The 7,351-nt window shown below is 44.5% G+C and overlaps 1 pseudogene; it reads left to right on the top strand.

Annotated features, from left to right (window-relative positions):
• The first annotated feature begins 5,030 nt into the window (after nucleotides 1-5,030).
• Nucleotides 5,031-5,147, top strand: LOC126263827 (5S ribosomal RNA; annotated as a pseudogene).
• Nucleotides 5,148-7,351: the final 2,204 nt, after the last annotated feature.

Genomic DNA, 7,351 nt, shown 5'->3' with positions numbered 1-7,351 from the left:
ATAACAGCGTATTTAATGATACAATAGATCCTATTCTAATTCCTAAGTGTATTTCATCTTTCCACTTGATAACTGGTCGTCAATATTAAATAAAGCTGATGATAGACTGCACCCTTGGCGAACAGCTTGATTTATTAAAATTTCAGCTGACTTTTCAAATCTGACCTTATAACTATTTTTGTATTTACATATACATTCTTATGATATTAATAAGATGTATCGTAAAAAACTTTTATTGCCGATGTTTTCCATAAAAAGGGTTACTTTTATCTTATCAAAGGCTTTCTCAGGACTAAATGCTAAATGCATCCCTAATTCTAAATCCCGACTTTTTCAGTAATTTATGTTACTCCAAGTATATTATCACTACACGAACTTCCCTTTCTGAAGCCTGGTTGTTCTGAGATTTAGTAAACTTACTCCTCTGTAATCTGTGTGATGGGTAGGTTACCCATCCACATAAAAAAAAAAGCATAACTCGTAAGTCTATAAGGAATAAGCTGAGCGAAATCGGTCGTCAAATGAGATTTCCCACAGGAATTACACTGAGGTGACAAAATTCGCCGCGCGGGATTAGCCGAGCGGTCAAAGGCGCTGCAGTCGTGGACTGTGCGGCTGGTCCCGGCGGAGGTTCGAGTCCTCCCTCGGGCGTAGGTGTGTGTGTTTGTCCTTAGGATACTTTAGGTTAAGTAGTGTGTAAGTTTAGGGACTGATGACCTTGGTAGTTAAGTCCCATAAGATTTCGCACACATTTGAACATTTGACTAAAGTCGAACCTCCTTTTGGCCAGCGTAATGCAGCAACTCGACGCGGCATGGACTCAACAAGTCGTTGGAAGTCCCCTACAGAAATGCTGAACCATGCTGCGTCTATAGCCGTCCGTAACTGTGAAAGTGTTGCCGGTGCAGGATTTTGTGCACAAACTGACCTCTCGATTATATCCCATAAATGTTCGATGGTATTCATGTAGGGCGATCTGGGTGGCCAAATCGTTAGTCCGAATTGTCCAGAATGTTCTTTAAACGAATTGCGAAGAACTATTCCCCGGTGACGTGGCGCACTGTCATCCATAAAAATTTCTCGTTGTTTGGGAACATGGAGTCCATGTATGGCTACAAATGGTCTCCAGGTAGCCGAACATAACCATTTCCAGTCAATGATCGGTTGAGTTGGACCAGAGGACCCAGTCCATTCCACGTAAATACAGCCCATACCGTTATGGAGCCACGACCGACTTGCACAGTGCCTCGTTGACAACTTGGCTCCATGACTTCGTGAGGTCTGCGCCACACTCGAACCCTACCATTAGCTCTTACCAACCGAAATCGGGACTCATCTGACCAAACCACGGTTTTCCAGTCGTGTAGGGTCCAACTAATATGGTCACGAGCCCAGGAGAGACGCTGCTTGCAATGTCGTGCTGTTATCAAAGGCACTCACGTCGGTCGTCTCCTGCCATAGCCCGTTAACGTCAAATTTCGCCACGCTGTCCTAAGGGATAAGTTCGTCGTACGTCTCACATTGTTTCTGCGGTTATTTCACTCAGTGTTGCTTGACTGTTAGCAATGACAACTCCACGCAAACGATGCTGCTCTCGGTCGTTGAGTGAAGGCCGTCGGCCACTCCATTGCTCGTGATGAAAGGTTGCATGAAATTTGGTATTCGTGGCACACTTTTGACATTGTGGACCTCAGAATACTGAATTCCCTAACGCTTTCCTAAGTGCGTCTAATTCTTAACTACCATTCCACGTTGGACAGTAATGTTGTGGACAATCACGTTCCACGTTGGAAGTGTGTTAATTTTCGTCGTCCGAGCACAATCACGTCGGAAACCTTTTAGCATGAATCAGCTGTGTGCAAATGACAGTTCCGTCAATGCACTTACCTTCTATACCTTGTGTACGTGATACTACCGCCACATCTATATGTGCACATCGCTATTCCATGACTTTTGTTATCTCTGTGTATATTGGTTAAAGGTCTAGAAAGAATGTAATAACATCAATTCCAAAGAAGGTGTGAAAACAACCAAACCATCAGTTTAGTAAGTCATGTTTGCAAAGTAATTACACGAATTATTTACAGAAGAATGGAAAAACTAGTGGAAGAGGATATCGGGGAATATCAATTTGGGTTCCGGAGAAGTGTAGGGACACACGAGGCAATACTAACCCTACGACTGGAAGGCAAACCAATGTTTATAGGTTTTATAGATTTAGAGCTAGTTTTTGACAGTATTGACTGGAATACACTCTGAAATTCTGAAGGCAATGGGGATACAACACAGGGAGCGAAAAATTATTTACAAATTGCACAGAAATCAGACTGCAGTTTTGAAAGTCGAAGGACAGGAAAGGAAAGCGGTGGTTGAGAAGCGAGTGAGACAGGGTTATAGCCTATCCACAGTGTTACACGTGAGTTCCATAGTGTTACAAAAGTGCGTCTAGTACAATGACTATGAGCAGGGAGTTGAAAAGAGTGTGTCACAATGGTCGAGCAGAAGTCACACATTTCTAATCAGTGCTAAGCGATACATGGGGTGGTGTAAAGCGCGACGTCACTCGATAGCGGATGACTAGAAGCGAGTGATTTGGATTCATGAATCGCGCTATACCTTCTGGCAGTCCGATGGACACGTTTAGGTTTGACAAATGCCTGGCGAACAATATCTACCATAATGTCCATTGCAAACAGTAAAGAATGGAGTAGGTGGTATTACGGCATGAGGGCGTTTTTCGCGATAGGTTGTAGTCCTTTTCCTGCTTAAGAAAACGCTAAATGCTTAAGGATACGGACACTTCTATAGCATTGTGTACTGCATACAGTAGACGAACAGGTTATAGACGATTGCTTATATTAGCATGGAAGTTGCACCGTGTCGTAAACCAGGATCTGTGAGGGAATGGTTTCTGGACAATGACCTTCCTGAAATGGACTGGTTGGCTGAGAGCCCCGACCTGAACACAGGGTACACCTTTGGGATGCGTCAGAACGTTAATCTCTCTCGGGACCCCACTGTCCAACATCACTACTTTCTCTGGGTTCGGCACTTGAGGAAGAATGGCCTACCAACCCTCCACATACATTCAGATGCCGCACTGAAAGTATCCCTAGTTATAAAGGCGAAGGGTGGTCACACCTCATATTAATTTATACTAATGGATGTTGGGATACTTTTGATCAGTTAATGTTGTTGTATAATGTAAACTCACTCTGCTTCACTGTTGAATACTCTTCACATCTTCAATCAGTGGAATCCGTGGCAATACGCTGAACTGATAAATATTGTTCCACTTGTAGCAACCGGTAACTTAACGCAGCTTGTTCCATTTGACAAAACAAATAACACTGACAAGCAGATCATACATTTGTCATAACATTTAAATAAGAAATTAGTTATGCATGCAGGTGTTGTGTAATTTAGTCTGTCTGAGTGGCTGTGATTACGGGACACTATGTTCGTAAAACTGAGCTTGATGTTTGTAATCGTTTTGGATCCTGAAACATCCTGGCAGATTAAATCTGTGTGCCGGACTGAGACTCGAACTCGGTCCGGCACACAGTTTTAATCTGCCAGGAAGTTTCATATCAGCTCACACTTCGCTACAGAGTGAAAATCGCATTCTGGAAACATCACTCGGGTTGTGGCTAAGCCATGTCTCCGCAATATCCTTTCTTCCAGGAGTGCTAGTTCTGCAAGGTTCGCAGAAGAGCATCTGTGAAGTTTGAATGGTAGGAGACGAGGTACTGGCAGAACTGAAGCTCTGAGGACGGGTCGTGAGTCGTGCTTGGGTATCTCAGATGGTAGAACACTTGCCCGTGAAAGGCAAAGGTCCCGAGTTCGAGTCTCGGTTCGCCACACAGTTTTAATCTGCCAGGAAGTCTCATATCAGCGCACACTCCACTGCAGAGTGAAAATCTCATTCTGGTTTTGGATCCTATTTCTGTTTGGTTAAGTGTTTTTAAGCGTGTGTGTGTGTGTGTGTGTGTGTGTGTGTGAGAGAGAGAGAGAGAGAGAGAGAGAGAGAGAAAGAAAAACATTTGTTGCTCTGACGACTGCGACAGTAATTTTAAATAAAACTCGTGCATCCGAGTGAACTTTGCTCATTGTCAGTATTTAGGTACACTTAATTGCGATTAATAGTTGATATTACAAAATTCCCCCTTTAATGTTAAGATTCCATATTATTACCGAAAATATGTGTTTTCTGTTAACTGTTATATCTTGTACCATTGTTAAAATCCGAAGTTTTACCTGTCTTTGCAACGGTGTTACTATAGTGCCTTCCTTGGTCGTCTCCCTCTAAAAGTATCATCTAAGTTTTGAAATCCTGAGAAAATACTTCAAGCAATAATGAAACACCAGAACACATACGCGATGAAATTGTAACTGTCATAGAGCACACCAAGTTATGCCGCAAGGGAATGGGGATACTTTTTATGTGCCACAAAAGGTTTTACAAATATACAATTTCCTTGTGGAAGATTGCACAGTAAGCAGCGTGGATTTGCGACACTGCTAATTTATTAGGATAAGAAAATCACTAGATTAATTCATGCAAAACTATTTCTTTACACTTTCGATACATAATAAAGTAGCTCAACGGTTCAACTTCGACGAATTTTACCTATTCTTTCGGTGTGCAGCTTTATGCATTCGAAAGATATTTTCTTATCGAATATCGTAAAATTATACTCCACACACTCGTACGTAAAATTCGCTGTCCATATCACAATATTGGTCTTAGTAATTTCACTATTTAGTTCAGCAGATTCTCTTTACTGATTTTAGTAGCGTTCTGAAAAATTTCTGTAATAGTGCATTCATTCACCTAATTCACGTGCGATCTCAGAACCGCTTTCTTGACTGTCTCCTGTTTCACAGCATTCCACTGTTCAGTTTCTTACTTTTTTTTTTCGTGTGATTTGTAATCCCATCACCTAGCACCTAGATGATCTCCACTTCATCGTCTTGGGTTTAGGGAGGACAGGCATTCTTTATTTATTTCTTCGCTTGGGAGAGGCTGTGGCAACGGCCTTGCCACAGTGGATACACCGGTTCCCGTGAGATCACCGAAGTTAAGCGCTGTCGGGCGTGGCCGGCACTTGGATGGGTGACCATCCAGGCGCCATGCGCTGTTGCCATTTTTCGGGGTGCACTCAGCCTCGTGATGCCAATTGAGGAGCTACTCGACCGAATAGTAGCGGCTCCGGTCAAAGAAAACCATCATAACGACCGGGAGAGCGGTGTGCTGACCACACGCCCCTCCTATCCGCATCCTCAACTGAGGATGACACGGCGGTCGGATGGTCCCGGTGGGCCACTTGTGGCCTGAAGACGGAGTGCTTTTTTGGGAGAGGCTGTGAGAACCTCTGGGATCCGTAAACGTACCATCGATGGTACGTACCACTGAAGGGAGCATTAATTCTGCAGGGTAAACGTGCGTAGCGTTTTGTAACATTACCACGCCCTTGGCTCCGCCAAATCAACGTCTCTCAAGTGGCCGTTGTATCTCTTCGAGACTCGATACGTTGGTAGAGGGTTTGAAAACGTTTCTGAACCACTTTATCAGTGGTGCCCATGTGGGTCTGTACACGCAGGTTCCTGCGAAGACAAGTGTTCTGTATGACTGGCTATCCCTCACGCTGAGCTACCATAGAGCATCTTCGCCGACACAGTGGTCTTTCAGAATTTGAGTCTGGTACACAGGCCTAAATAGAGACTATTGAAGAAAGGCATGAATTGTCTCTCCATAGCAGTGGCATTGGTACATACGTCCTCGACATGGACTTACAAGAAGAGCTGGTTTTCAAGGAGAATGCCGTTGCATCGAACTAAGGGTAGCACGAAATGTCATTATCTTGCAACATAAAGTGATCTGGGCGCGACGGCCTCTTCTTGCTGAAATATACCTCCACTGTATTGTCCGGGTTAGGTATCAACTTCTTCAGATGACACCACTTGCTAGTCAAGGCCAGCTGCTTCTGAACTAATTGTACATTGTTCGCAAAGAGTCGCACCGTTGTGAAGAATGCGATATCATCCGCAAACTGAGCCAGTTGGATATTTGGAGCCCATAGACATCTCATTGACGTAAAGGGTAAACAGTATTGGCGATAAAACTGAGCTCTGGGATAGTCCGGCAGTGGCAGTTTTGGCATCTAATGTCTTGTTGAAATCTCCACAATCATGTGTCTGTCGTGAAGATAGCTGGCTAGCAGTCGTTGTAGCTACGTATTGTGGTCTGTTCTCATACCATCTCCAGAATGTTCTCACGCCACAGCTTGTCATATGCCGACTCAATGTCAAGGAAGACCACGATTGACAGTCCATTTCAGTTATAGTAGGTATTGACATATTTCGTCATGACGGAGAAGTTGAAGTTCGGTGGACACCTTCTGCTGAAATCCGAATGTCTGGGGGTGGATGGTGTCCTCTGCTGCTAGAGGTTCTCCAGCGCACTTACTCAGGATTCCCTTCAGTTCCTGGATCCGTCTATTTAGTAAGCTGATTGGGAGGTAGTTCTTGGCATAGGTGTAGTCCTACGCCTTCCTGGGAACTGGGACAGACAGGCCCAGGTTCCACTAGTCCGAGAAATAATTGGTCTGGGGACGGGCATAATAAATACACGTAAGCAGCACGACTCGCTTACAGTGGAGATTCGATACTCCGTTGGGCTCAGGAGCTTTGGTATTGTTCAGCTTCCTGATATACTTTTAACCCTTTGTGGGTGTAATAAGAGTAGGAAACGTCTGCGGGCTTCAGTCTCCATCTGAGCACCCAATTCATTGGCGGTGAGCTCATATGCCCGTTCCACAACATCCAACCGTTCCTGGAACAGTGAAGTCTGGGCTTTCAAAGATGTAGCAAACGTTTCAGCCTTACAGAGGGGGTTTCTGTAAGTCCATGGTCAGTGCGTAATGGGTATGCGGGGTTTTTGTCCGCCCTGACCCCTCAAACAAGGCGCCACTCATCCTAATTGCCACAGAAAGGTGGTCATTCTGTCTTCTCAGACTTTGTTCTGCCATTCTGGCCGGCAGCAGCAGCAGTTAGTGATGTGGGTCCACCACTGGCACCTCCGACACTGAGTCGATTTCGCCTTTACCTTGTTATCCACGATGCGAACTTTCATATGGTTGAAATACTTAACATCATGAATCGCGTTAGTTGCTTCGTTATTGGGCGTCGTTACTACGAACACCGACTGTGCTATTAAATCGCCATTCTCGTTGTTCTTTCGCTTGTGTAGAGTTCACATTCCCGCCGATGTAATATCCACCTGACAGGGGTTGCGTGTCGTCTGCCATTGCCTTCTGTGTGTATTGTTTTGCGCTTTTAACTCCTGAAT

Source organism: Schistocerca nitens, chromosome 6 (genome assembly GCF_023898315.1).
Source record: "Schistocerca nitens isolate TAMUIC-IGC-003100 chromosome 6, iqSchNite1.1, whole genome shotgun sequence".
In the NCBI taxonomy this organism is placed as follows: domain Eukaryota; kingdom Metazoa; phylum Arthropoda; class Insecta; order Orthoptera; family Acrididae; genus Schistocerca; species Schistocerca nitens.
This window is presented reverse-complemented; position numbering and strand designations above follow the sequence as displayed.